This window comes from Scylla paramamosain, chromosome 42, assembly GCF_035594125.1.
Source record: "Scylla paramamosain isolate STU-SP2022 chromosome 42, ASM3559412v1, whole genome shotgun sequence".
Lineage (NCBI taxonomy): Eukaryota > Metazoa > Arthropoda > Malacostraca > Decapoda > Portunidae > Scylla > Scylla paramamosain.
In genome coordinates, this window is record NC_087192.1 from 5,035,001 (window position 1) to 5,047,500 (window position 12,500).

Sequence of the window (12,500 nt, forward strand, 5' to 3'; positions counted from 1 at the left end):
AGCACCCAATATGACACTTCCAGAAAAGATAATCATAGGAGATTCTAAAACGTCAGACAATTCAGTTCTCTTTTAAATCACCCCAAGTCGCAGGAAGGAAAACAAACAAGCAAACAGACAAACAGGTAGAGAGTTCCAGAGTTTACCTTTTTCACTGGTAAACTATGGAACTCTCTAATTTCTCTCCATTTTCTTCCCATCTTCTAGGACTTCAGCATTTTTCGGACTATAGAGAGGAATATCAAAGCACCAACAAAGCTTAACTGAACAAAAACTTCCAGGACTTTCTATGCAAACTTTCAGGGAGTGGCAATTAACTCTGGCTGCTTGTGGCTTCTCTTCTGACTTTATGAAGTAGAACAGAGCAAGTTTAGGGCATACTTCTGAAAGACACCAGCGAAACCAAAAGGAAATGCGGAGTAGTCCAAATCTTTTAGTGCCTGTAGTTTAATTTTCGCTCAGTAATATTGTCTGAAATTACAGAAATATAATGGAGAAAGAACATCTTAAAGCCGTGTTCTCAAACGTTGCGTCACCTCATCTCGAGCACCTTGCAACAGGATCGAGCGGAAGTTACTTGAGTTTTCAAGGTTGTTTTCGGGATTCTAGTGATAGTTTGACAGGAATTCTTTGCTTTTAATAGGTTTCCAGGCTGTTTTCATAATGCCAGTGGTAGTTTTAATAGAATGTTGTACTTTTAACTGGCTCTACTGGAAGTTACTGGGGTTTTCGAGGATGTTTTCATAATTCTGATGATGTTTTTAAAAGTATTTTGTACTACAATGAAAATTATTGGCGTTGTCAAAGTGTGTTTTCACAATTCTAATGATAATTTAACAAAAAGAAAAAATCAGACTCTAGTAGAAGTTACAAGGATTCTCAGAAATATTTTCATGATTTTAGTGATAATTTAAGTAAAACTGTATACCATTAGTAGCATAAAATACCCATGAGAACCCGAGTAACCATATGTGTGACCTTTAAAAATGGCAGCTATGAGAGAACGAAGCGTTTACGAATACGAGCAGAAATATCACAAACAAAAATATCACAAAAAAAAGTAACCATGTTATTTATTCATCTATTTGCTTACTTATTTGTCTACTGACTTTTTACTTATTTGTTCACTTTTTTTATTAATTTCACTTACTCATATTTACTCCCTATTTATATATTCACCCTTGAGCATTCTTCCCTTTAAAAGTACACCCATTTAAATACCCCATGACGTAACAAGAGTCCATGCATTCCCCGTCAAGGCGCATCCTTTAGTAGTGACAGCATCGCCTGGCCAGATGAACACGCCAGGGTACAAGACATGACACCGCTATGTGGGTACGCTGGCTACACCACAAAACCAGCCACATCCGTGTTATCACGTCACCCAAGCCTGCAACACCAGCGTTTTTTAAAGTATCCAAGAGGGTGCTGATGGTGCACTGAGGGAGAAGATATGCAAAGACGACACATGCAGAGGGAGAGGGCGATGCAGAGGATGTGGTGGGGAAAGGTGGGGAAAAATGAACGAACGCAAAGGGGAAAATGGGAAATCGGTGTGTGTATAAGGAAAATTGAAGAAATAGGGATGGAGATTGGGTCAGAGAGAGAGAGAGAGAGAGAGAGAGAGAGAGAGAGAGAGAGAGAGAGAGAGAGAGAGAGAGAGAGAGAGAATATGTGTGTGTGGGTGTCCAAACAGGAGCGCGGAAACACAAGTCCATTAATGCCAGCTGTGAAATATGCTTGGCTTGAGAAAATTTATGGTGTGGGAAAGAGGAAAAAAAAATAATTAGAAACAACATGGCGGCGGTGATGGTGGCGGTGATAGTGGCGGTGATGGCGGTAGCGGCGGGGAGAATGATAATACAAAACAGATAAAGATGGAAAGTTTTAAAAAATATGAAAAGAAATATGAGGGAGAGAGAGAGAGAGAGAGAGAGAGAGAGAGAGAGAGAGAGAGAGAGAGAGAGAGAGAGAGAGAGAGAGAGAGATAGAAAACTGGTCAGAAAAATATAAAAATTCAGTGAGGACGATCCGGTATCCCGAAAATACCCGAAGTCTGGAAATGTATTCGATAAAATATCCGGAGGCATAGAGAGAGAGAGAGAGAGAGAGAGAGAGAGAGAGAGAGAGAGAGAGAGAGAGAGAGAGAGAGATCCTTCACATGGTCTCTTTCTTCCCTCACGATCACAGTTTTCTTCCCTTGCTCCTCATAACACTAGTCAATCGCTCCCAGCTTTCTGATTCCTTTTTTTGTATCTCTCCTCTGCTTCCCTTTCTGGCTTGCTTGCTTTCTGGGATTTGTGAGGGCTTGTCTGCTTGTCTTTGTTCCTTCTCTGTTTCTCTGTCAGTCTGCCTCTCTGTCATGTAAGCTTTTTCTTGAGTATTTTGTCTTTTCTTTCTTTTTTTCTGTTTATTTACGTCTTTCTATTCCGTTAGTTTTTTAATTTTTTGTCTGTATTTCCTTTCTCTTTCTTTTGTTTGTCTGTTTGTTTATCTGTCTTTCTCCTGTTTATCTTTTTTTTTTATCGACGGTTTTGTGTTTCTTCCTTCTTTGTCTGTCTTCCTCTCTGTCCCTTTGTCATGTTCACTTTTTTTTGTTCATCTTTCTTCCTTCTTTGTCTGTTTGTCTCTCTGTACTTTTCGCTTTTTACTTGTCTCTTTGCCTTCCTATCTTCCTTGTCTATCTGTCTATCTATCTATCTTTCTCTTCTGTTTTTTTCTTTTTTTTGTCTGTTTATCTTCCTTCCTTCCCTGCCTGCCTGTTACCTGTCTCTTTGTTCTGTTAGCTTTTTCTCTATCTGTTTATCTTACTACTTTCTTTGTCTATCTGTCTAATTGCTTATCCTGTTCTCCTTTATTTCTGTGTCTATTCGCAAGTCTTTCTATTTTTCTGTTTGTTTATCATTTTGTTTTGTTAGTTCCCCTTCTGTCGGTTTGCTATGTATTATTTATTTTTTTTCACTTAGTTGTTTGTCTTTTTTTATTTTGTTTATTTATGTCTTTCTGTGTATCCCTCTCCATTTTCTATCTTTTATTTTTCTTTCTCTTCGTCTTTAGATTTTTTTCTTTTTTCTATGATTGATTATACCTGTTTGTCTGTCTGTCTGTCTGTCTGTCTGTCTGTCACTCTGCATTTTGTCTATATGTGTACTGTACGTATGTATGTAAGTATGAATGTATGTACTATGTATCCAAGTTCAGTATGAATGAATGTATGAATGTCTACTTGATTGATTCTGTTAACGTTCCTATCTCTCTCTCTCTCTCTCTCTCTCTCTCTCTCTCTCTCTCTCTCTCTCTCTCTCTCTCTCTCTCTCTCTCTCTCTCTCTCTCTCTCCCCTCCCCCTAGTTCCTCCCCTTTCCCCTCCCTCCCCTACTCACACCGGCGCCAGCTACCACTCTCGGGATGGTCATACCAGAAGCTGAGGACACATTAAAGGCGACCAAGTGAACCTGCACACGACACAGCGCCGAGACAGACCCGGCCACGCAGCGGGCAACCAGGGAACCACACGGGAGGGAGAGACGGCCACGGTACTGCAGAGAGGACTTCGCAGGGGAGACAGGGATGAAATGGCACGGTAACAGAGGATAAGAGAAGGACAAAGGGGGCAACATTTGAGTGAAGGACTGGATAGAAGGTCACACTACAAAGGATAAGAGAAGGGCCACACGAGATATATCGACAATTACGGTAAGGAAGAAGAGGACTTGGTGGAGGTGACAAGGATGAAAGGCCACAGTAAAAGAGAACCACTGAAGGACAAAAGTAACTTACACCAGATAGAAAGCTGAGATTAAGGAGGAAAAGAACTTTTGTAGAGAAGACAAGGATAAAAAGCCACAAGGGGTAATGCCAGGGGGACAGACAGCTAACGTTAAGGAAGGGAATGGCTTTGTAAAGGAAATTAGAATACGAGAGAAGAATAAAAGGCCACAGATAAAGAGTAACAGTAAGGAAAATCCACACCAGACAGACAGCTATGGTAAGAGAAGAGGACTCAGTAAAGGAAGCAAGGGTACAGGGGAAAGATAAAAATGCCACAGATAAGAAGTAGCAGTAACAAAAGGCCACGCCAAATAGACAGGCAGACAGTTATCGTAAAGGAGAAGGGTACGGCAATGAATTAAAGACCACAGATAAGGACTGTATAGTAAGAAAGGGCCACAGAAGGACAAGGGCAACAGAAGGACAGAGAGAGCGATACGGTAAGACAGAAACAGACTTTGCAGAGGAGACAAAGGGACGGTGATGGGATAAAAGACTAAAACAAGGCCAAAAATTGAGGGTAGCATGGTAATGAAACACCACAGAGAGAGAGAGAGAGAGAGAGAGAGAGAGAGAGAGAGAGACGGACTTACAATAGATAGTAGACAGACAGAGTGACTACAACCGAATCAGTGCCACGGAAATATACCAAATACGTAAACAATGACTGATATTTATAAGGCATACATACACGGGTAAATGATTGCATATAATAGAAGAAAAAGGGGGTTTTCGAACTGAGGCCCTACGGCAGACATCACCACATTAACAGAAAGCCTCGGAAAAAACAGTGCCAGCTTACGAGGAGCAGAACCAAGCGTAGTGAAGTGATTAAAGAAAAAAAAAATCTTACGTGGCATTGCAAGAAGTAAGGTCAAATGGCGACGGATTACAAAATTACATAAAAAAAATACCAGTACTGAAAAAAAAAAGAAAAGTAAAAGCAACAAAAAAAAAACAGTATACTTCAAAATTTAAAGAATAAAAGAAGCAAAGACGCTAACTAAAAAAATAAAATAAAATACAAAATAGATATCTTTCAAACCGAGACTCCACAGCAGACGACAGTACCACATAAGAGAACCCCTAGGCAAAACAGTGCCAGCTTATGAGGGGCAGAGTATGCGAGACAGGCGTGCTAAGGAGAGGCAGGGTCAGTCTTCGAGGAGCTGCGGCAGAACAAAGGCAAGAAATGGATACGAGATGGTGTTTAGACGCGGCACAGACAGAAGCGGCGGCCCACGCGCGGAGGGATATGCCCATGGGATCAGGTGAGGGGAGAGAGAGAGAGAGAGAGAGAGAGAGAGAGAGAGAGAGAGAGAGAGAGAGAGAGAAGGGAGGGAAGAGGTAGGGCAGGGCGGCACCTTTGGGTTACTTTAGTGCCCGCTGTGAATCATGCCTTCAAGGGGCGTCACACGAGACATTCATCTCTCTCTCTCTCTCTCTCTCTCTCTCTCTCTCTCTCTCTCTCTCTCTCTCTCTCTCTCTCTCTCTCTCTCTCTCTCTCTCGTGTTTGTTCTTTTTATTTTCACCTCCTCTTACTTCCGTTTTTCTCTTTCTTTATTTTTTTCCACCTTTGCATTTTAATTCTTCCTCTGGCCTTCTCTCTCTCTCTCTCTCTCTCTCTCTCTCTCTCTCTCTCTCTCTCTCTCTCTCTCTCTCTCTCTCCCTCTCTTGTCTTTCCCTTCATCTTCTTTACTTTCTCTTTCGTTCCTTTCTTCACTGCTGTACTCTGAATCTTTACGTACATTTCTTATCATCACCTTTACTATCACCACCACTACCACCACCACCAGCTTCCATTAGGGCACAGCATAAGTCACCTCACAGCATCCATCACCCTGTGCTTCCTCTACACGCTACAGGTGGGAAGGTGGCGGCCCTGTCTGTCTCTGCCTCTCTCTCTTTCTCACCACACCGGCGTCTAATCTTCCAGTGAGCCTTGACCGCGTCTCGACAGTGTGTGGGCAGGGAAGGCACGTCAAAGTATCAGGTGTTTGATTGGGATAGGTTTGAATTATTAATTTGTCTGTGTGTTTATTTAGTTAGCTAGTTAATTAGGTGGTTGGCTGGTTAGATAGGTAGATAAATGGTTTGTTAGTTGAATAGTTAGTTAGGTGGACGGGAAGGTAGGTAAGTATTTAATTAGTTCGTTATTTAGTTAGCTTGTTAGTAAGTTTATCTATTTACTTGTTGATTTATTTGTTTACGCGTGAAAGAAGCCAATCAGGGATACAAAATATGGTTAGAGGGAGAAAATAACTGCTAATTTGTCGCTTCTAAATATAGTAAAAGAATAAAAAGTGACGGTTTTCTGCCATCAAGGACTGCATTGTGTTTTCCTTGATTATTTTTCCTTGGTCTTTTCTTTATTGAATATTTAGAGCATCTAGTGTTTTGCTTATTATTCACAGTTGGATAAATTTCTGTGTCACATCCTCACATCACCAAATTTTTAAATAGACATATGTGGGTCGACTGTTTTTGAAGACAGAATTACTTTTTTTTTTTTTTCAAGATTATTATATCTAATTTGACTCTTATTTTTGTATATTACTGAATGCTGCACATATGATATCAACACCACGTCCAAACACAGAGAGATAGCGGGCAGATATTTCCTAGGACAACATCTCTTCTTCTTATTATTATTATTGTTATTATTATTATTATTATTATTATTATTATTATTATTATTATTATTATTATTATTATTACTATTATTACTATTTTTTCTTCTTTTTTCTTCTTCTTCTTCTTCTTCTTATTATTATTATTATTATTACATTATTTTTCATCCCAAGTGCCTCGCATTCTGTACATAACCGTAAGTTACACAAAATATTTCAACACTAAATTCACACACTAACAATATCTTCAGCAGAGACAGACGTCAGCTAGATACTTCCTAGGACCAACTGACTTTCCTTTTCTTATCATTATTCATCGTAAGTGCCTCGTGTTTGTATATTATTATTAAAGATTAGACACAAAACGTTTTAACATCACCCCCAAACACCAGTAATTTTCAGTAGAGATAAATGGTGACCAAATATTTCCTGGAACAAAACTAATTTCTTTTACTACTATTTATCGCAAGTATCTCGTGTTTGTATATCACTGAAGGATGCACTCAACGCTTCGTCCACGGATCAAGAGGCAGACATTGACTTTCCTTTTTATTATTATTTGTCCTAAGTGTCTCGTGTTTTGTATATCACTGAAGGTTACACATAAAATACTTCAGCACCACGTCCACGCATCAACAACCTTCAATAGAAACAGATGGCTGCCTGCTATTTCCGAAGATAAAATAATAATCCTTTTTTTTTTCTCGCTGTCCCTTTTCTTACAGTGCATCTAGAGTGCCTCGTAATTTGTACATTATTCATGATTATAGATAGTATATTCTGCAGTCGCGCAACCCAACCCTGTAGTCTCGCAGGATTTGGCGCTAAGAAGGTGATATTACACGAGTAAGAATTTCCTGCGACACGTGAGAGGATAATATACGTTTGTTTATAAGCGAGTAATAGATGGCGACTCTTGCATTGCGAGGATTTGCTTGGGCCAGACACGGAGCTCTTGTTTGTGGACGAGTGAGTGTAAAAAGGTTAAGTAGGAGTCAAAATAATGGCTCCACTTCTGGCAAATCTGGTCTTCTTAGGCAATTAAGGCTTTTTTGTGACAATTGTTGCTTTCTTCTAGCAATTACACCTTTCTTGGGGAAATTACATTCTTCTTCCATCAATTTTAGCCTTTTGTGGTGGTGGTTACGGCTGCTTAACTAAACGGTTGAACTTGAAACAGACAAGCTGTACAAGGCTGCAGTGATGGCTCTTTTGTCTTGCTATCCTATACTTATGGCAAATATTTCTTGGTTTATCTTGCATCAGAAAGCGTAAGACTCAGAGTTTCATGTCTGTAAAAATCATTCATATGCATGACATGAGGAACACAACACGAACATTCATCACGTAAAAAAAAATTCCCTCTAGATTTTGCAGATTTCTTTCGACTCCTGAAGGTGATTGTGGTTCAGCGGCGTGGCGTCGGTGCCCACGAAAATCCTCAAGATAAGACAAAAAAATAATGGGTTCAAAGTTGATAGAGTTGGATTTTAAAAAGTGATAGGAAGAAACCTGGTTCTTAAATGGAGATACAGGTGAATAGAGTAGACTCAGTAATCAGGTTGTTAGTTTTTTTTTTTTCTTTATTCTTATGACTTGTCCCAGCAAACATCAGGTACTTGTAACTTCCTTATGTTCTAATGACTTGTCCTAGAAGACGTTACTTGTAGTTTCCCTCACGTTCTTATGTTCTTATGACTTGTCCAAGCAAACATTTTCTTGCAGCTTCCCTTATCTCCATAATGTTCTTATGACTTGTCCCAGCAAACGTTCCCCAGGCCTCCACCAGACCAGCCGAGGGAAAGCTGCCCGTGTGACAGTCCCTTTACGCGCCGCGGGTCTGGCCTGCCACATCCATCACGGCGTTGAGGGCTGGCGTTCATCAGGACCACGGCGCCCTCCTGCCATCCTCCCATGTCCAGAGGTCCCCCATAACATGACGTCAGCACAGACCTTGGCCTCAGGAAACGAGGTTCGGCAGGTCGTTTACATAAGCAGTCTACAGAAGGTGACCCAGAAGAGGACCTGCGGCACCCCGGGAGTGATAGGTTAAACTACATAGCCTGGCACTCGTCCTGCATAACATCTGGGTACTGCAGTGGTGGTGGCACTCCTGTAGTAGCCACAGCAGGGTGTCACCTCCAGTACACATATCGCAGTGCCTAGTGAGAAGACAGTGCCATTAATTTGCCTCTTTCTGTCGATTTTGTGATTTTTTTTCTCTCTGTTTAAATGTCTTGCTATTTATGGATTCTTTTCTTTCCATCTTTACTTGATTGTCAGTCCATATGTCCGTTTTATCGATTCTCTCTCTCTCTCTCTCTCTCTCTCTCTCTCTCTCTCTCTCTCTCTCTCTCTCTCTCTGTTTCACCTAGATTGGCCGTTTTTTCCCTTCATCCTTGCCACACCCTCCCCATCTCTCTCTCTCTCACCCGTCACCCCCCTATCCCCATCCCTCTAACCCGTCACCACCCCCGACATCTCCCTCCCTCTCCCCTCCCCATCCCGCCTCTCCTCTCCCCTCCCCACGTGACCGTAACAGCGTGATGAACAAGGCAACTCGTCACTGCCTCCACTCGCTTGTAAATCTATCGCTGCTGCAACGCCTCTCTCTCTCTCTCTCTCTCTCTCTCTCTCTCTCTCTCTCTCTCTCTCTCTCTCTCTCTCTCTCTCTCTCCGGGGTGATTACATTTTAGTTTTCATTTTTAAGTTATATTTGTTATCATTTGTAATTTTCATTGTCGTCATTATTGTCATCGTTATTGTCATTATTGTTATCATAATTCAGTCTCTGCCTTCCTTGTTGTTGTGAAAGGAAACAACAACAACAACAACAACAACAACAACAACAACAACAACAAGAACAACGAGAGCGCAGGGCTGGAAATTCCCTCCCTTGTAAGTTATATATCACTAGCAAAAGCAAGAAAGAAAATATGAATCATCTTTAATCTTTAATAATATTCGCTCCATTTTTCTTAGATTATATTTAATTTATATTCTTTATTGTATATTTTTTTAATTTTTTTAACTTTAATATCAGCACCACCACTACTCCTACCACTACTACTACTACTACTACTACTACAACAACAACAACAACTACTACTACTACTACTACTACTACTACTACTACTACTACTACAGCTATCACTTCCCCTGAGATAATTACACGTGAAAAGAAAATACGAGTCTTCCTAATTCAAGACAGGGCAAGCTAGAGTAAACATCTCCTCCTCCTCCTCCTCCTCTTCCTCCTCCTCCTCCTTCTCCTCCTCCTCCTCTTCCTCCTCCTCCTCCTCCTCCTTCTCCCAACCTCTCTTTACCATCCACAGCACCTATTTTTCCTTTCTCTCTCCCTTTCTTTCTCACTCCCTCTCTTTCATCTTCCCTCGCGTCGCCAATGCCTGCTCCCCTATTTCTCTCCTTCCTCTCCCCTCCTTCCTCCTCCTCATTTCTCTTCCTGCTTCCCTAACCTTTCCTTTCGTTTCCTCTATTCCCTATACCCCTCCTCCTCCTTCTCCTTCAGTCCTGTCCGTCTCTTACCTCCTCCTCCTCCTCCTCCTCCTCCTCCTCCTCCTCCTCCTCGTCTTCCTCCTAAAACAGTCTCCAGTGACGGGTCTCAGATGTATTCGGGCAGGGGGCTGTTACCTCTCCGGAAGATCATACAAATTGGGTTGTTTACTTGAGCTAATGGTGTGTGGTTGAGGGTGCGAGAAGGGAGAAGGGAGGAGAGGGGTGGGGTAGGGTCAGGGGAGAGGGAGAGTGACGCGCGGAGGAAAACGAGGACAAAAGAGACGAAGTTATGAGGTAAATAATAGATTCCATGATGACAATAAAGGAGTCGGAGGAGGAAAAAGTTGGGATAGTTGTGGTGACGAAAGGTGGAGAGAGAGAGAGAGAGAGAGAGAGAGAGAGAGAGAGAGAGAGAGAGAGAGAGAGAGAGAGAGAGAGAGAGAGAGAGAGAGTGGGATATTGACGGTAAAATAGTAACGAGGAGAGGAGGGGAAGACTGAGAGGGGGAAGTGAGAGGAAGAGGAGGATGGAGAGAGAGAGAGAGAGAGAGAGAGAGAGAGAGAGAGAGAGAGAGAGAGAGAGAGAGAGAGAGAGAGAGAGAGGGTGAGGGTGAGGGAATTAAGGTGGTTTCTAAAGCAGAGCAGAAGGGAAGAGAAGGGAGAGTGAAGGGAAAGTGAGTGAAGGGCAAAGGATGAGATTACATGGAGAACAAAAATAGAGTCTGGAATAATGAAGCAGGAGGAGGAGGAGGAGGAAGAGGAGGAGGAGGAGGAGGAGGAGGAAAAGAGGAGGGGGAGGAGGAAGGGGACCAGGGGGGAGGAAGAAGAGGAAGAAGTCACAGGATTATAAAGAGCGACTGACCTACTGTACACTATAGCTGGAGGCGACAGGTGGAGGGGGTGGGGAGGTGGGGGAGACTGAAGTGAGGCAAGCAAACATCAACAATAAAATACAAAGGCACTGTTCCATGACTCTCTCTCTCTCTCTCTCTCTCTCTCTCTCTCTCTCTCTCTCTCTCTCTCTCTCTCTCTCTCTCTCTCTCATCGATAAGCAGAGTGCAAAGAGTATTGTCGGTCCTCGCGGCAGGAAATCATTGGAAATCCTGCGGAGGGTGGAGAGAGGGAGAGGATAGGACTGTATGTATGTATATATGTGTATGTATGTGTGTGTGTGTGTGTGTGTGTGTGTGTGTGTGTGTGAGGAGCATGGGCGTGCATGTAGCAACAGAGGAGCGCAAGGGCATGTTGACAGAGGAAGGATTTAGTACAGAGACGCTCCCTTCCCTTCTCTCCCCCTTCTCTTTCTCCTCCCCCTCCAGCGTGGTCCTTCATAATTCTGTAAAGGCATTTCCTCGATTCCGTGAACCTGACACTGCCGCGCTGGTGACACACACACACACACACACACACGCGAACGCCAACACAGAAATGTCAACTCGAGGGGAGGAAGTGCCTAACAAAACACAAAGCACTGTTATAAGACCCGTGTCAAGACTCCGGCATGAACCTTACGTACCATCACCACTGTTACACTTGAGCCTTTCCCTAACAACCCTATAGGAAGCCAATACATCACTGTTATGAGACCGGTATTCAGACACGCTCTGCTCCCTCATTAAGACTATTTCCAAAGGCCACAGAGATGATAAGCCGGGTTCTCAAGAGCGTTTCCTCTGTTGATAATGTAAAAAAAAACTCGTTAATGTGTTGCTAGATCCATAAAAAGTACCTTTAAAAACCCTGTCATTTCAACTAGAATAGAGAAAGTAGCGGAAGTGCGGCGGAAACTGCTTCACTGTATGATTATAAGACCCCGCGTCAGAACTGAGACACAAACCTAATATCATCATCGTCGCACTGGACTTCAACCTTGCCCAAGTGTTCCCATAGAAAGCCAACCTTCACGAGAGGCGCTAGAAAGCCACGACGCTCACACAACAGCCTGAGGGAGGTGTGGCTGGCGCCGAGGCTCTGAGGCAGCTGCGAGGGGTGGCCATCTGCGAGAAGCCTGAAGGGGAGGGAGGGAAAGTCGCGTGGCGTGAAGGACGTTCCCCGCTTCTTGTGGCAGTGGTGGTGATGGTGGTGGTGGTGGTGGTGTGTGAGGGCAAGGGGCGTGCTCAGGTGCTGGGGTTGAAATGCCACGCCTAACCGCATGGAGTGTGTCGAAGGCGTCAGGGTGTCAGGATGAGGGAGGGGAGAAATGGTGTGGAAATCGGAGTGTGGACAGCAGGATGAGGGAGGGGAAGGAGGAGGAGGAAGAGAATGAACGAAGAAGATGGAGGGAAAGGAATGGCTCAATAACAGAAGTATAGACAATAAGTTAATGGAAGAAGGAAGGGAGAGAGAGAGCAGAGTAGGAAGTGTGGACAGCACGGTGAAGGAAAGGATGAAAAACAAGGAGGAGGCTAAAGACAAAAGAAAGGATAAGGAATAAAGATGTACACAGTAAAGTAAGAAAAGGAGGAAAGGGGAAAGAACAGAATAGAAAGTGTGGACAACAAGAAATACACAAGGAAAGAAAGGAAAACAAGAGAAAGGAAAGAAAATAGGAAAAAAAAAAAAGGAAGAAGAGTAGGAAGTGTAGAA

General features: G+C 42.8%; 1 long non-coding RNA gene across 1 annotated transcript in view; it reads right to left on the minus strand.

Annotated features, from left to right (window-relative positions):
* The window catches only part of LOC135093189 (uncharacterized), a 150,413-nt gene that overhangs the window by 93,384 nt on the left and 44,529 nt on the right, over nt 1-12,500 (minus strand). The window lies entirely within an intron of this gene.